Source organism: Mauremys reevesii, linkage group 17, assembly GCF_016161935.1.
Source record: "Mauremys reevesii isolate NIE-2019 linkage group 17, ASM1616193v1, whole genome shotgun sequence".
Classification (NCBI taxonomy): domain Eukaryota; kingdom Metazoa; phylum Chordata; order Testudines; family Geoemydidae; genus Mauremys; species Mauremys reevesii.
Genome location: NC_052639.1, coordinates 8,831,781 through 8,846,195, shown reverse-complemented (window position 1 = coordinate 8,846,195; position 14,415 = coordinate 8,831,781). Strand labels below are relative to the sequence as shown.

General features: G+C 51.2%; 2 non-coding genes across 2 annotated transcripts; both read left to right on the top strand.

The window, feature by feature from the left end:
* Window positions 1-1,865: 1,865 nt before the first annotated feature.
* TRNAR-UCU lies at window positions 1,866-1,938 on the top strand. The gene has a single exon. It is a non-coding gene; the product is annotated as a tRNA-Arg (tRNA).
* A 9,837-nt stretch (window positions 1,939-11,775) lies between these two features.
* On the top strand, window positions 11,776-11,992 carry LOC120385245. Its single transcript, XR_005589369.1, has one exon. It is a non-coding gene; the product is annotated as a small nucleolar RNA U3 (small nucleolar RNA).
* Window positions 11,993-14,415: the final 2,423 nt, after the last annotated feature.

Here is a 14,415-nt window from a genome sequence, read left to right as displayed (position 1 = left end):
TGCAAGTGATGGGGAATTTATCCACAGTTTAAAAATGGTCATTTCCAGGTGGGATTTTCTGACATCGACTGCAAGCCAATGGGGTCTTGTTCAACCTTTGTCTGGTGAATTAAAGAACCCTTCAAATCACATATTCCCACCTCTGCGAAGTTGTAAAACGTATTTAAACCAGTGATTAAATTGCCTCTTAACCTCCAGTCAATGAAATCAATTGAGCTTCTTCAGTCTCTCGCTGTAGACATTTCCCTTTTTTTTAAAGGCAAAAATCCTGATCTTTCCAAGGGGAGCTGATGCTTCAATGTTCAGTTTGGGGAAGGATTTAGCTGCACTCAGAGATCTGCCCGCGGGTTACAATCTGCGATCCGAAGGGTCGAACGCAAACAGCGTTTAGATGGGACCGTTAGTGCCGCCCCCGTGTGGCCAAAGGTTAGAACTGACCAGCGGAGTTTACAGCTGGAGCCTGGGACGCTCCTGAACAAACTGGGCACGAAGCCTCTCACGTGGGACCCTCGCTGTGCAGCAGGAGGCGGAGGGAAGCTGATTGTCAGGGCTCAGGGCTGCACCCTGCCAGGCTGAGCCGGTGTCTGTGCTAAGCTCGGCATCAATCAGGTGATTCTGGGAAGTTCGGGGTCCCCAGGCTCCCAAAGGAGGGTGAAGCAGGTCACCCCTGGAGCAGGTTAAAGCTGCAGGGTGACAGTGGGGTTGCTGCCCCTGTGAACAGCTGCTGTAGCACCGCCTGGGCAGGACAGGGAGCGCCTGTCTCGGGGGATGGGAGCCCTCACCCCCTGGGGTCCCACCCCCCCAGGATGGTGTAGGGGGGGGGAGAGTGGCACCCACACACCCAGGATGTTGTAGGGGGGGCCAAGGGCATCCACACTCTGGGATCCTCTGCAGAGGGACGGACACCCACACATCCAGGATTCTGTATGGGGGGCAGAGGTACCCGGACACCTGGGCGGGGGAAGGGGGCACCGAAACATCCGGGATCTTACCTGGCAGGACAGCGGCGCCTGCAGCTCGACATGAGACAGGGGCGAGGGGAGCAGGAGCATTTCCCAGTTCCAGGCTGTCCCTGTCTGGCCAAGGCACAGAGCTCACAAGCAGAGTTTAAAGCTGCAGCTGCCAGGCTGTGAAACAAGCCGGGCTCTGTGGCTGGTGCCTGTGATCCCAGCTCCTGGGGAGGCTGAGGCCAGTGTATTGCTTGAGCTCAGGAGTTTTGGGCTGCAGGGGGCTGTGCCAATCAGGTGTCCTCACTAAGTTCAGCATCAATATGGTGATCCCAGGGAAGCTTGGGGTCCCCCAGTTGCCTAAAGAGGGGTGAACCGGCCCAGGTTGGAAATGGAGCAGGTCAAAACTTCTGTGCTGATCAGTAGTGGGATTGCACCTGTGAATAGACCCTGCAGCATAGCCTGGACAAGACAGTGAGACACGGTCTCTTTTTATACAGACACCCCCCGCAGAGCCTGGCTGGGGGGATGGGAGCACCCACATGCTGGGGATTCTGACTTGTGGGGGAGGGACGCCCCCCTGCAACACGGATCTTGAAAAGAGGAACAGCGACACCCACACACCACAGAGCCTGGATGGGGGCAGGGGAACCACACACGGGAGCTAGTTCATGGGGTGGGGGACGCTCCATTGCACCATTCTTAATGAGAAGAACAGGGGCATCCGCACAACACGGATCCTTAACGGGCGGGGGGACACCCACACACTCCATTAACCAGGAGGGACAGGGGCACCAGACACCCCCAGTAGCGTGGAGAACACCCACAGCCACTGGATCCCTCATGGGGGGTAAGACAGAGACTTCCAACTTATGAGAAATATGCATTTAGGAGGTAGCATTTCCATTCTTTCACAGAGCCCCAGTGGCCTAATGGACAAGGCAATGGCTTTCTAAGTCAGAGATTGTGGGTTCAAGTCCCATCTGGGGTGAAAAACTGCCTTTTCCTGTATATTGCAAGGAAATCTTGGCCTTATTTTCACCAAGGAAGCTGGGAGATGTCTGAATACAAAATACTGGATCTTGGGAAAAATCCCCCAGAAATGACATTTTGACAAATGCTTTCTAAACCCCTCAGTAGCAAACAGTTAATACTAGTGTTTGTCTGAGACTAGAGGGAAGGGAGTGTTTACTCCCACACCTCAGGGTACGTCTACACTACGGGATTTGCATAAACCGGTTTTGTAAAACAGAATTTATAAAATCGGGTGGAGCGCGGCCATACTAAGCACATTAAATCGGTGGTGTGCGTCCATGGTCCGTGGCTAGCGTCGATTTCTGGAGCGTTGCACTGTGGGTAGCTATTCCTAGCTATCCCATAGTTCCCGCAGCCTCCCCGCCCCTTGGAACTTCCGGGTTGAGATCCCAGTGCCTGATGGGGCAAAAATCATTGTCGCGGGTGGTTCTGGGTAAATGTCGTCAGTCACTCCTTCGTCTGGGAAAGCAACGGCAGACAAGCATTTCGTGCCTTTTCCCCTGGATTGCCCTGGCAGATGCCATAGCATGGCAATCATGGAGCTTGTTTTGCCGTTTGTGACTCTCACCGTATGTGTACTAGATGCCACTCACAGAGGCGATTCAGCAGCGCTACACAGAAGCATGCTTTTGCTTTTGCATGACAGCAGAGATGGTTACTAGCCATATTGCACCATCCAAACCCTTCCATAAATTGGAACTGAGGATGATCATGGCTACCAGTCCTTTTGTACCATTTGCTGCTAGTGCCCCTGGCCGATCAGCCAGGGGCGCAAAAGCCAAGATTGGTTACTAGCCATATTGCACCTTCCATTGTTTTGTACCATTTGCTGCTGTCATAAGTGCCCCTGGCTGATCAGCCAGGGGTGCAAAAGCAAAAATTGGGAATGACTCCCTGAGTCAATCCCTCCTTTTTGGTATCTAAAAATAGAATCAGTGCTGCCTAATATAGGCAAGTGTACTAGAGAACCACCGTATCATAGAACCAGAGAGCACAGCTGCTCTGTGTCAGAGCCTGCAGAAATTATGATCTGTATGCTATTCACAGGGGGTGCTCCTGTAACAACCCCACCTGTTGATTCCGTTCTTCCCCCAGCCTTTCTTGGCTACCGTAGCATTGTCCCCCCACTTGTGTGATGAATTAATAAAGAATGCAGGAATAAGACACACTGACTTGTTAGTGAGAAATGAGTGGAAGGCAGCCTCCAGCTGCTATGATAGTCCAGACAGGACATTAAGCAGTGTGTAGGAGAGAAGCCCAGCATCCCACTGCTAGTCCAGGGGCAACTGAATCTTTTCTTTACACATGAAGGGTGGGGGCTGATGGAGCTCAGCCCCCTGTTGCTATGATGAGGATGGTTACCAGCCATATTGCACCATCCATCCACCAGAAAAAATTAGGGCCAATAGGCTGATGACAAGGACGGTTACCAGTCCTCTTGTACCATCATCTGAGACTGATGATGAGGATGGATTTCTATCTTTTTGTACCATCAGCTGCCCATGGCGAGGGGCAAGGATGTTGGTGTTGAGTGCTGCACTATCGCGTCTATCTGCAGCATTCAGTAAAGATAGGGTGACATGTAAAAGAGTCAGAGGATTTTTTTACCTTTCGCTTCTGGGGTGTGTGGGGGGTGGGTGAGTAGATTGCCAAGCTATGCCCTGACCCGCGGACACTGTGTTTGACCCTAGAAGCATTTGGAGCTCAGCCAAGAATGCAAATACTTTTCGGAGGCTGCAGGAACTGTGGGATAGCTTCAGTCCTCCAGTCCATGAGCATCCATTTGATTCTTTGGCTTTCCGTTACGCTTGTCACGCTGCAGTGCGCTGAGTCCCTGCTATGGCGTCTGTCTGGAGATTTTTAAAAAAGGATTCTGAATTTCATCTTCTGTAACGGAGCGCTGATAGAATGGATTTGCCTGCCCTTACAGCGATCACATCCGCATGGTCCATGCGGGAGCTCTTTTTTTATTTTGATTTCGACTGCATCGCCACCCGTGCTGATCGGAGCTCCACGCTGGGCAAACAGGAAATATTCAAAAGTTCGCGGGGCTTTTCCTGTTTACCTGACCACTGCATCCGAGTTCAGATTGCGGTCCAGAGCGGTCACTGGTGCACTGTGGGATAGCTCCCGGAGGCCAATACCGTCGATCAGCGTCCACACTAACCCTAATCCGATATGTTAATACTGATACTAGCGTTACTCCTCTCGTTAGGGAGGAGTACAGAAACCGGTTTAAAGAGCCATTAAAATCGATATAAGGTGCCTCCTAGTGTGGACGGTTTTGGCGTTAAATCGGTTTTACGCTCCTAAAACCGATTTAAACGCCTAGTGTAGACCAGGCTTCAGTGAGTGAAACACAGGGAAAGAGCAAGGCTGTTCTGAAAGAGAATGGATCTGTCTGGAGACAAAGCAGCCCCTGAGAATGAGCAACGGTGTGAAAAGAAGAGGTTGAAATGTGTGTTAGATGTTAGTTAGTGTTAGAGGGTTTATCCCTTCACCCTCCCATTACCGGGTCCTTCTTGCGTACACAGAGCAGCAATACCCAAAGTCCCAAGGTGCAAACAATGAGATGTTTATTGGATTAAACTTGTAGCAAGCAACGATTCCAGTTTCCTTCCTCGGTGTCCCCATCCCAGCTCTGACGCCACAGAGCCTTGCCTGTGTCCCTGTTCCCATTCTCCCCCTTAGCAAAACATAGGACACGTGGTGACACATTTCCTGATAAGGCCAGGCATCAAGGTGGAAGGTGTTGATATTCCATTTGTCCCACTGCCCCGTGTGTAGTACAGTGCCCTGCACCTTCTCTCGTACGGGCCTGCCACACCTGTTCCAATTAGTGTTCCAGACTTCCCATTATAGTGGGCCCGGGAAGGTTGGATCCAGGTTGTCTAGTACAGGGGGGAGGGGCTTACTCCATTACTTCTAGGTTATTTCCGTAGGCAACGTATCACAAGTATACTTAGCAATACACCAGCCGCTGTAACAATCCACAGCAACACCGAGAGACCTGAGCACTGCAGCATGGTCCAACATCCCGGCCACCACCGAAACACCTCCTCTCCTCCTTCGACGGGGTCAAGCCCTTAACATGTCCAGTTGCTGGCAGTTGCAATACGCTGCCATTGCAGGTTTTCGTGCTTTTGTCCATAGCATAAGTCCATTGAATGTCCTCAGAGAAATGGGTTATTGTCCAAACCAACTTAACCACGTGGTGTGGAATCAGGCTGTATGCGCTGGTTCGATTATTCACAGCAGTAAGAGTCACAGATCTATCTGTGCGCCAAAGCCCAGAGAGCAGCGTGTAGTGTGGAATTTGGTTAGGGGCTGGTGTAATTGTGCCCCCAATAATATGTACATTTCCAGCAAAACACCTCATACACAGTACACCCAATTGTCCACCCCTTGCCACAGGCCATTGGGTGTGCTCCTCCACGGCCATCAGGGAGGGGCACATTCAAACATCTTCTCTGGATTTACACCATTTTACACACCCCTCCATTGATTCCCAGTGAGCAAATCCCCTTCTCATTATTCCCATAGGGCTTGTGGGGCCCACCTCAGCTGCCGATTCACTTCCAGATACCACGGTAGCTATTACACAGGTGCTGGCCTCCTAGTCGAGCATTTTGAATGTCCACACACATCTTCCCCCAGGTCAGCCTTTGAAGCCACCCCACCCATGTCATGAGGTTTTCTGTTCATTGAAACACAACAATGCTAACAACAAGACAAACACCACAGACAAACAACACAAAACATAGATTCATGGTATTCTGGGTTAGTCTTTTGCTGGCACCAGCTTGCTTGTAGAGTGTCTGAAAAACAAAAGAAACAATTTCCACACACACCCCCAGTGGGGACAGATTAGTGCTTAATAATAATAATACCACTTCCTTTTACAAATTTCCTTGCTAATTGCAGGAAAAACAGAAGAATTACCTCCAGGCTGTCCTTATTTTGTTCTATAGTTAGATAGTGAATTACCCCACTCACTGGTCATTTATGAAATTCATGAGGTGGTGTGCCTCAGTTTCCCCTCTTGTACAACAGACACGGTTTGCAATAGTTTCTCTGCTGCACCAAGCTTTAAGTTTATCCTCAGGTAATAGCTGAGAGACAGCTTTAGATTTAGCTTTAGCACTGTACATACACACACACACTCCTTAGGGTTAACCTGTCCACCTTATTTTCAGGCTTGACTTGTTTTTTCACCTCCCTTTCCTGGAGGGCCACAATCTGAGTCTTCTAGTAGCTTGTTTGCTGACCAGATGTATTTATTATTTGCAGCTCCTTTGTGCAGCCACTGATGGGCAGTTCTCTCCTTCCCCCATCAGCTAGGTCATTTGCATTCACACCGGCTTTCGGGCTTGGCTTTTGGATCCAAAGCCATCAGCAGCTCAGAGACTGTCTTAAAAGGGACACAATCAACTTCCACCCGAGTTCTGATTACTTTCCACTTTCATCTTCTGCTTCAAAACACACAGATCTGAAAAAGAAACCACAACCTATTGTGGCTCCCTTTGGAGCCCTAATAGGGTTTGAGCTAAGTACCATGTTTTGTTTGCATTTCTTTTACCCTTTCTCCAATATACACTGCACACGTCCTGGGAAAAAGCACATTCCTTCCATAGTTTAACCTTCATGACATTATATTACAAACCATAAGTCTCAGTTTAGGTTTTTAAAACCTTACACAATTACACAAAACATTTTGTTTTGTCTAACATCCCTTACACTGTAATAATTTTTTTTTACACAACTGAACGTCCATCTTGTACAACCAGAGCCAGCCAGGGGCAGGCAAGTTAAGTGCCAATAGAAACCCCGGACATTCCTGTAGTGATTTTGCTTACATTACCCAGGAGTCAAATCATTTTGATGAGATTATCTCTCCACCTGCTGCCTGCAGCCGTCCCCTATAGACCGTTTCTGTGGGCAAAGGGCCCATTTTCCCTCAGAATGGCTGTAAAGGCTTCTCGGCACAAAACATAGTGGTGGTAGCAGCCACTTTACCTGACCCTCTTGTATAATTTAATTACTAAGCTTCCATCCAACGTGAGTGCACAGAGCTGCACATACAGTTACATTTATATAACTGGGTTTTATTATTAAACCAAAAACTGCCCTTCTTGTAACACCACAACTGTTGCCTTTTGCTATTTCCACAACTCACAAATGTTTCCTTTCCTCCAAACTCTGTATTATTAATTTTTGCAAAACCCTGGGCGGCTGCACTGCAGTGCTGGGGTGACTCTGCAGGGGGAGAAGCTGCTGTGGAGCAATGTAGAGCAGGTGCAGGAAGGAGCCGGGGTCACTGTTCACATTGTGAACTGCATAATTTTCCAAATTTGGGAATGTCCGAGAACAATTCTAAGGGGAAGGTGAATGCAGAGCAGTGACACTGGAGATGTCCAGACCTCCAATGGGGGCGGTGTGGAAATTAATAATGGGAAGGTCATTTGTGAAATTAGTCGTCACTGACAAGATTTGTCTCTTCTTATTTCCGGTTGCGGTGTTATTTAGCGGAATCAGGACATATTTTTACTATGTTAATTAAACACATACTTTTATTTAACTGAGCCAAAAACTTAGTGTCACTTATTTTTTTCTCTGTCCTAACAAGAATTAAATGAACGTTGTGACTTTCTGGAAAGTGCAGCGAGATTAAATGTGGGGAATTCAGTCCCTGTGTTTGGAGCTGATGTTTTCCTCTCACAGGTCAGTGCCTGCATTGAAATACCAAGAGGGATCTAAGGGCTGGTGTACGCCGGGCACAGGGGTGTTCGCAGAAGGGGCGGGGCCTCAGGTGGAAGGGGCGGGGCAGGGCGTTAGTCTCCCCCAGCTGGCGGTTCACGCCCTGCCCATGGTGTTGCAATGACAGAGGCTGCCCAGGCTGCACTTGTAGCAAGGTTCCCCCACTAGGTGGCGGCGCAGAGGCTGCAGGAGACAGGCAGGTGACAGCAGGGGAAGTGGCGACCAGGGGCGGCTCTAGTAATCCGGCCGCCCCAAGCAGGGCGGCATGCCGCAGGGGGTGCGCTGCCGGGTGACGGTCCCGCGGCTCCGGGGGAAGTGCCTGCACATGGTGCGCTGGTCCCGCGGCTCCAGTGGAGCTTCCGCAGGCATGCCTGCCGGAGGTCCGCGGACCCTCCTGCCACCGTCCTCGGAAAATGCCGCCCACGCGCGCTGGCACGCTGGGGTCTAGAGCCGGCCCTGGTGGCGACACAGGAGCTCTCAGCAGCAGGGTGAAGGACAATGCCGTGGAGCGGCAGCGACGCAGAGTGAACAGGGGAAACCGAGAGCCACTTGAAGGAGTGGCAGCAGCAGAAGCTGAGGTTTTGCTTGATGCCTTCGCCCGCTGCTGTTTTCTGCCGGTCGCTGGGTGACGGTTCCTGCCTGTGGCAGCTGGGGGCTGTGGGGTCCCCTTGCTGCCTGTGGCACCCGGGGTCCGTGGGATCCCCTCGCTGCCCGTGGCAGCTGGGGGCCATGGGGTCCCCTCGCTGCCCGTGGGAGCTGGGAGCTGGGGGGTCCCCTCGCTGCCTGTGGCACCCGGGGTCCATGGGATCCCCTCGCTGCCCGTGGCAGCTGGGGGCCATGGGGTCCCCTCGCTGCCTGTGGCGGCCGGGAGCCGTGGGGTCCCCTCGCTGCCCGTGGCGGCTGGGAGCCGTGGGGTCCCCTCGCTGCCCATTGCGGCCAGGGGCCGTGGGGTCCCGATGGCAGCTGGAGGCTCTAGCACCCACCTGCAGTGGCTGGGAGCTACGGCGCCACCTGCAATGGCATTTGGCTGCTGCTTCTCCTCACCCCGCATGGTGACTGGGAACGCCAGGCTCTGCCTGCGGTGTCTGAGCGCTGGGGGCTCCCTCTCCTGCCTGTGGCGGCTGGGAGCTCCAGAGTCTTTGGAGCTGCAGGGTCTGTTCGCAATGACATGGGGCTGCAAGTTCCTCCCGCCATCAATGCCTGCTGGGAAATCCTGGGTCCATCCGCAGCACCTGGGAGCTCTGGGGTCCACTCGTAGGAGCTGGGAGCTGCAGGGTCCATACGCAGTGGGGTGGGGCTGTGGGGGCTCCCCCGCCACCCATGGCTGCTGGCAGGGCCGGCTTTAGGAAGTGCGGGGCCCAATTCAAACATTTTTGGCGGGGCCCCGGCAGGGATGATTAAAAAAAAAAAAGGAAAAAAAAGCCTTTCATTTCTTAGCAACCGGTTCCCTATAAAAAGTTCTGATTTAAGGGATGTGCCACAGTATGTATTTTTTGTACCAATAGGGTTACCGTACATCCAGATGGCAATTTAAGAACCAAAAAGCCTGACATGTCAGGGAAAATACGGCTCTATGTTAACCCTACCTACAGTTATTTTTTAAAAAGATGGGCCTGAACTAGAAACGAGCTCCGTTTTACATGTGTGGGTCCCCGCCACTCCCTGGGGGTGTGCTAGGGTGACCAGATGTCCTGATTTTATAGGGACAGTCTCAATGTTTGGGTCTTTTTCTTATATAGGATCCTAATAACCCCACCACCTGTCCCAATTTGTCACACTCACTGTCTGGTCACCCTAGGGTGTGCACATGTGTGGGTCACCGCCAATCCCTGGGGGTGTGCACATGTGTGGGTCCCAGCTGCTCCCTGCCCGCCTCACTGAAGCAGGTGTGCAGGGTTACTGCCCTGGGAACTGCAGGCACCAGTGGACATGGGACTGGCTGGAGGCAGGGCAGGGCTGACTGGAGGTAGGGTCTGGCTGCAAGCAGGGCAAGGGGTGCAGGGCTGGCTGGAGACAGGGGTGTGTGGGGTGGGATGGCTGGCTTCAGGCAGGGTCGCAGGGCATGCGGCAGGGGTTGGCAGGGCTGGAGACAGAGGAATGCAGGACTGGCTGGCTTCAGGCAGGGGGGTGCGGCAGGGGCTGGCTGGAGACCGGGTGGGGGGTGCAGGGCGGGTGCGGGCAGGGCAGGGGGCGGGCTGCCTGGAGGCAGGGGCTGGTGCGGGCAGGGCAGGGGGTGCGGGGCTGGTGTGGGCAGGGCAGGGGGTGCAGGGCTGGCTGGAGACGGGCTGGCTGGAGACAGGGTAGGGGGTGCGGGGCTGGAGGAAGGGCAGGGGGTGCAGGGCTGGTTGGAGACGGGCTGGCTGGAGACAGGGCAGGGGGTGCAGGGCTGGTGCGGGCAGGGCAAGGGGTGCAGGGCTGGCTGGAGACAGGGCAGGGGGTCTGGGGCTGGAGGCAGGGCAAGGGGTGCAGGGCTGGTGCGGGCAGGGCAGGAGGCAGGCAGGGGTGCAGGACTGGCGGGAGATGGGCTGGCTGGTGGCGGGACAGGGGGTGCAGGGCTGGTGTGGGCAGGGGGTGTGGGTACAGCCCACCCTGTACAGTGAGTGCCCTCTTTCTTCCTCCCCACCGGGTAGCAGCATCAGCCCAGGGCTCAGGGGCTATTGACAGGGCCCGGGGCTCCCTGCATCCCCTGCCCAGGCTCTGTAAATAGCCGAGGAGCCCTGGGGAAGTGGTGGGGCTCGGGAGTTATTTAAAGGGCCGGGGCGGTAGAAGCAATGCAAGCCCTGGACTTTTAAATAGCCCCAGAGCCCTGCAGCCCTACCCAGGGCTCCAGCAGTGGGGCTCTGGTAGCAGTTAAAAGACCTGGGGCTCCAACCCTTCTGGGAGCCCCAGGCCCTTTAAATTGCCCCTGGAGAAGCTGGCCACTCCGGCACAGCGCACCAGCTCTTGCCAGTACGCAGTACCAGGGCTTAGGCACGGGGCCCTCTTAGGAGTGGGGCCGATTCAGGGGAATTGATTGAATTGGCCTAAAGCCGGCCCTGCATGCAGGTAGTATATATTGTGTGGATTCTGCTCATATAACAGAGAAAGTTGCCTATGCAGCTCACAATAGTAAATAGGGTCAGAGCAGAAGATCTCTTCTTTCCAAGTGGGAATTGTGCAGGGAGGAACAACAGACCTAGTGCAGCTGTGTTGCCACTGTCTGCTAGCCCTGAAATGGTTCACAATGCCTTGGGTCAAGTGGCACCGGTTCTAAAAGCAAGGGTGATTTAGTGCTGTGGTTCTCAAACAGGTATATCCAATGGTCTTCCAGGGGGTACAGCAACTCATCTAAATACTTGCCTAGTTTTACAACAAGCTACATAGAAAGCACTAGCAAATTTGAAACAAATTAAAATTCATACATTGATTTGTTTATACTGTTCTCTCTACTATACACTGAAATGTAAGTACAATACTTATATTCAAGGGATTTATTTTTATAAATATTGCATCTGATTTTGTAAGCAAGTAGTTTTTATGTGAGGTTAAACTTGGGGGTATGCAAGAGAAATCAGACTCCTGAAAGGGGTACAGGTGTCTCTAAAGGTTGAGAGCCACTGATTTAGTGTAGGCACCACCGGTAACATAGAACCCTGCAAAAACTTCTAGTGCAGATGAATTTGAGAGCAAGCCAGAGAGAAACAGCTGCGGAGCATGCTAGAAAGGGCTGACCTGTCCGCATTGTCTGTGCCTGACTGGCTGTCATGTGGCACAGAGGAGCCTGTGAGAGGTATGGCACAGCAAGAGGGTTTGATTGGTCGGTAGGAGCTCCACATGCTAATCAGGAGGTGTGTGTGTGTCTGTAAATAGCGACATAAACATCTTCTAATGGCCAGTGTGCTAAAGCTGCCTCGATTGTGCTTTAATGAAATGGGAACCTGGTTTTAGATTTTGTTCTTTAATTCGCTGGGGGTGAAACCCGTTGTATGAAAACATTCACCATGGGAAGAAAGCTTGCCCACATTAGCCTGGGTGTGTAGCCGAGAACAGCTTTGTTAAAACTGTACTTTCAGGGATCATTTCTATAGTTTGTAACTAGAGAAGTGTGGTTGAAAGCGTCTGATCTTGCTAACCATGATGAGAAGTTAAACTGTTCTCTTCTGAGCATGAAGCAAGTGGATAGTGGTGCCTTAATGCATCTGCTGTCTGCTATTGATGAGTGTTCTTGCTTTCCTTTTGGGAAGCTGAGAAGAAGAGAACGCAGACTGAGTGGTTAGTTCTTATAAAACAAATTTAAAAATAAATGTTTTGGTTTTCTTTCTGTTATCTGAGCTTGTTTAAAGCTGTTGTTTAGTGGCAAGTCTTAATTTCTTTTGGTAGAATTTGGAAGAAAAGTAAAGGTAGTGTGAAAACTGGTGTTTTAAAGGTTTCTAATTCAGTTCTTACTGAAAGTTTTTTAAGTTTGCTTTATGCTGCTCTCTTTCTCTTTTTTTCTTGTAATCTATTTCAGAATTTAGGTAGGGTTCTGTGTCTGCACGTTCTCTTCCTTTTCCACTTGCTTCTCTCTTCTTCCTTTCCCATTTTTCAGGAAGCCCCTATTTTTACTTCTCCTGCTCTGCCAGGGGGTACGCAGTTTGCTCTTGGCCCCAAGCCCATCAGATAATCCACACAGGATCTGAGAGTTGCTGTCTCTTGGCCGTATAGTGGGTAGAGGGTTCTAAAGCTGTCTCAGGGTATGTCTACACTATGGGATTATTCCGATTTTACAGAAACCAGTTTTTGGAAACAGATTATATAAAGTCAAGTGAACACGGCCACACTAAGCACATTAATTTGGCGGTGTGCGCCCATATACTGAGGCTAGTATCGATTTCCAGAGCGTTGCACAGTGGGTAGCTATCCCATAGTTCCTGCACTCTCCCCCACCAATTGGAATTCTGGGTTGAGATACCAGTGCATGATGGGGCAAAAACAGTGTCGTGGGTGATTCTGAGTAAATGTCGTCAGTCAATCCTCCCTCCATGAAATTAATGGCAGATAATCATTTCGCGCCCTTTTCCCTGGATTGCCCGGGCAGACGCCATAGCACGGCAACCATGGAGCCCATTCAGCCTTTTTTTCACAGTCACTGTATGTCTACTGGATGGTGCTGACAGACGTGGTACTGCAGTGCTACACACCAGCATCCCCTTGCCTTTTGCAAGTTAGCAAAGATGGTTATTAGCTGTACTGTATCAAGTATCAGAGAGGTAGCTGTGTTAGTCTGGATCTGTAAAAGCAACAAAGAATGCTGTGGCACCTTATAGACTAACAGATGTTTTGCAGTATGAGCTTTCGTGGGTGAATATCCACTTCTTTGGATGCAAGTGGTGGAAATTTCCAGGGGCAGGTTTATATATGCAAGCAAGAAGCAAGCTAGATATAACGAGGTTAGTTCAATCAGGGAGGATGAGGCCCTGTTCTAGCAGTTGAGGTGTGAAAACCAAGGAGGAGAAACTGGTTCTGTAATTGGCAAGCCATTCACAGTCTTTGTTTAATCCTGAGCTGAGGTGTCAAATTTGCAGATGAAGTGGAGCTCAGCAGTTTCTCTTTGAAGTCTGGTCCTGAAGTTTTTGCTGCAGGATGGCCACCTTAAGATCTGCTATTGTGTGGCCAGGGAGGTTGAAGTGTTCTCCTACAGGTTTTTGTATATTGCCATTCCTAATATCTGATTTGTGTCCATTTATTCTTTTCCTTAGAGACTGTCCAGTTTGGCCAATGTACATAGAGGGGCATTGCTGGCATATGATGGCATATATTACATTGGTGGACGTGCAGGTGAATGAACCGGTGATGGTGTGGCTGATCTGGTTAGGTCCTGTGATGGTGTTGCTGGTGTAGATATGTGGGCAGAGTTGGCATCGAGGTTTGTTGCATGGGTTGGTTCCTGAGCTAGAGTTACTATGGTGCGGTGTGCAGTTACTGGTGAGAATATGCTTCAGGTTGGCAGGTTGTCTGTGGGCGAGGACTGGCCTGCCACCAAAGACCTGTGAAAGTGTGGATCATTCTCCAGGATGGGTTGTAGATCCCTGATGATGCGCTGGAGGGTTTTAGCTGGGGACTGTATGTGATGGCCAGTGGAGTCCTGTTGGTTTCTTTCTTGGGTTTGTCTTGCAGTAGGAGGCTTCTGGGTACACGTCTGGCTCTGTTGATCTGTCTCCTTATTTCCTCGTGGGTACTGTAGTTTTGAGAATGCTTGGTGGAGATTTTGTAGGTGTTGGTCTCTGTCTGTGGGTTAGAGCAGATGCGGTTGTACCTCAGTGCTTGGCTGTAGACAATGGATCTTGTGGTGTGCCTGGGATGGAAGCTGGAGGCATGAAGGTAGGCATAGCGGTCGGTAGGTTTTCGGTATAGGGTGGTGTTAATGTGACCATCAATTATTTGCACCGTAGTGTCTAGGAAGTGGACCTCCCGTGTAGATTGGTCCAGGCTGAGGTTGATGGTGGGGTGGAAGCTGTTGAAATCGTGGTGGAATTTTTCCAGAGTCTCCTTCCCATGGGTCCAGATGATGATGTCATCAATGTAGCGTAGGTAGAGAAGGGGCGTGAGTGGATGGAGCTGAGGAAGCATTGTTCCAGGTCAGCCATAAAAATTTTGGCATATTGTGGGGCCATGCGGGTGCCCATAGCGGTGCCACTGATCTGGAGATATATATTGT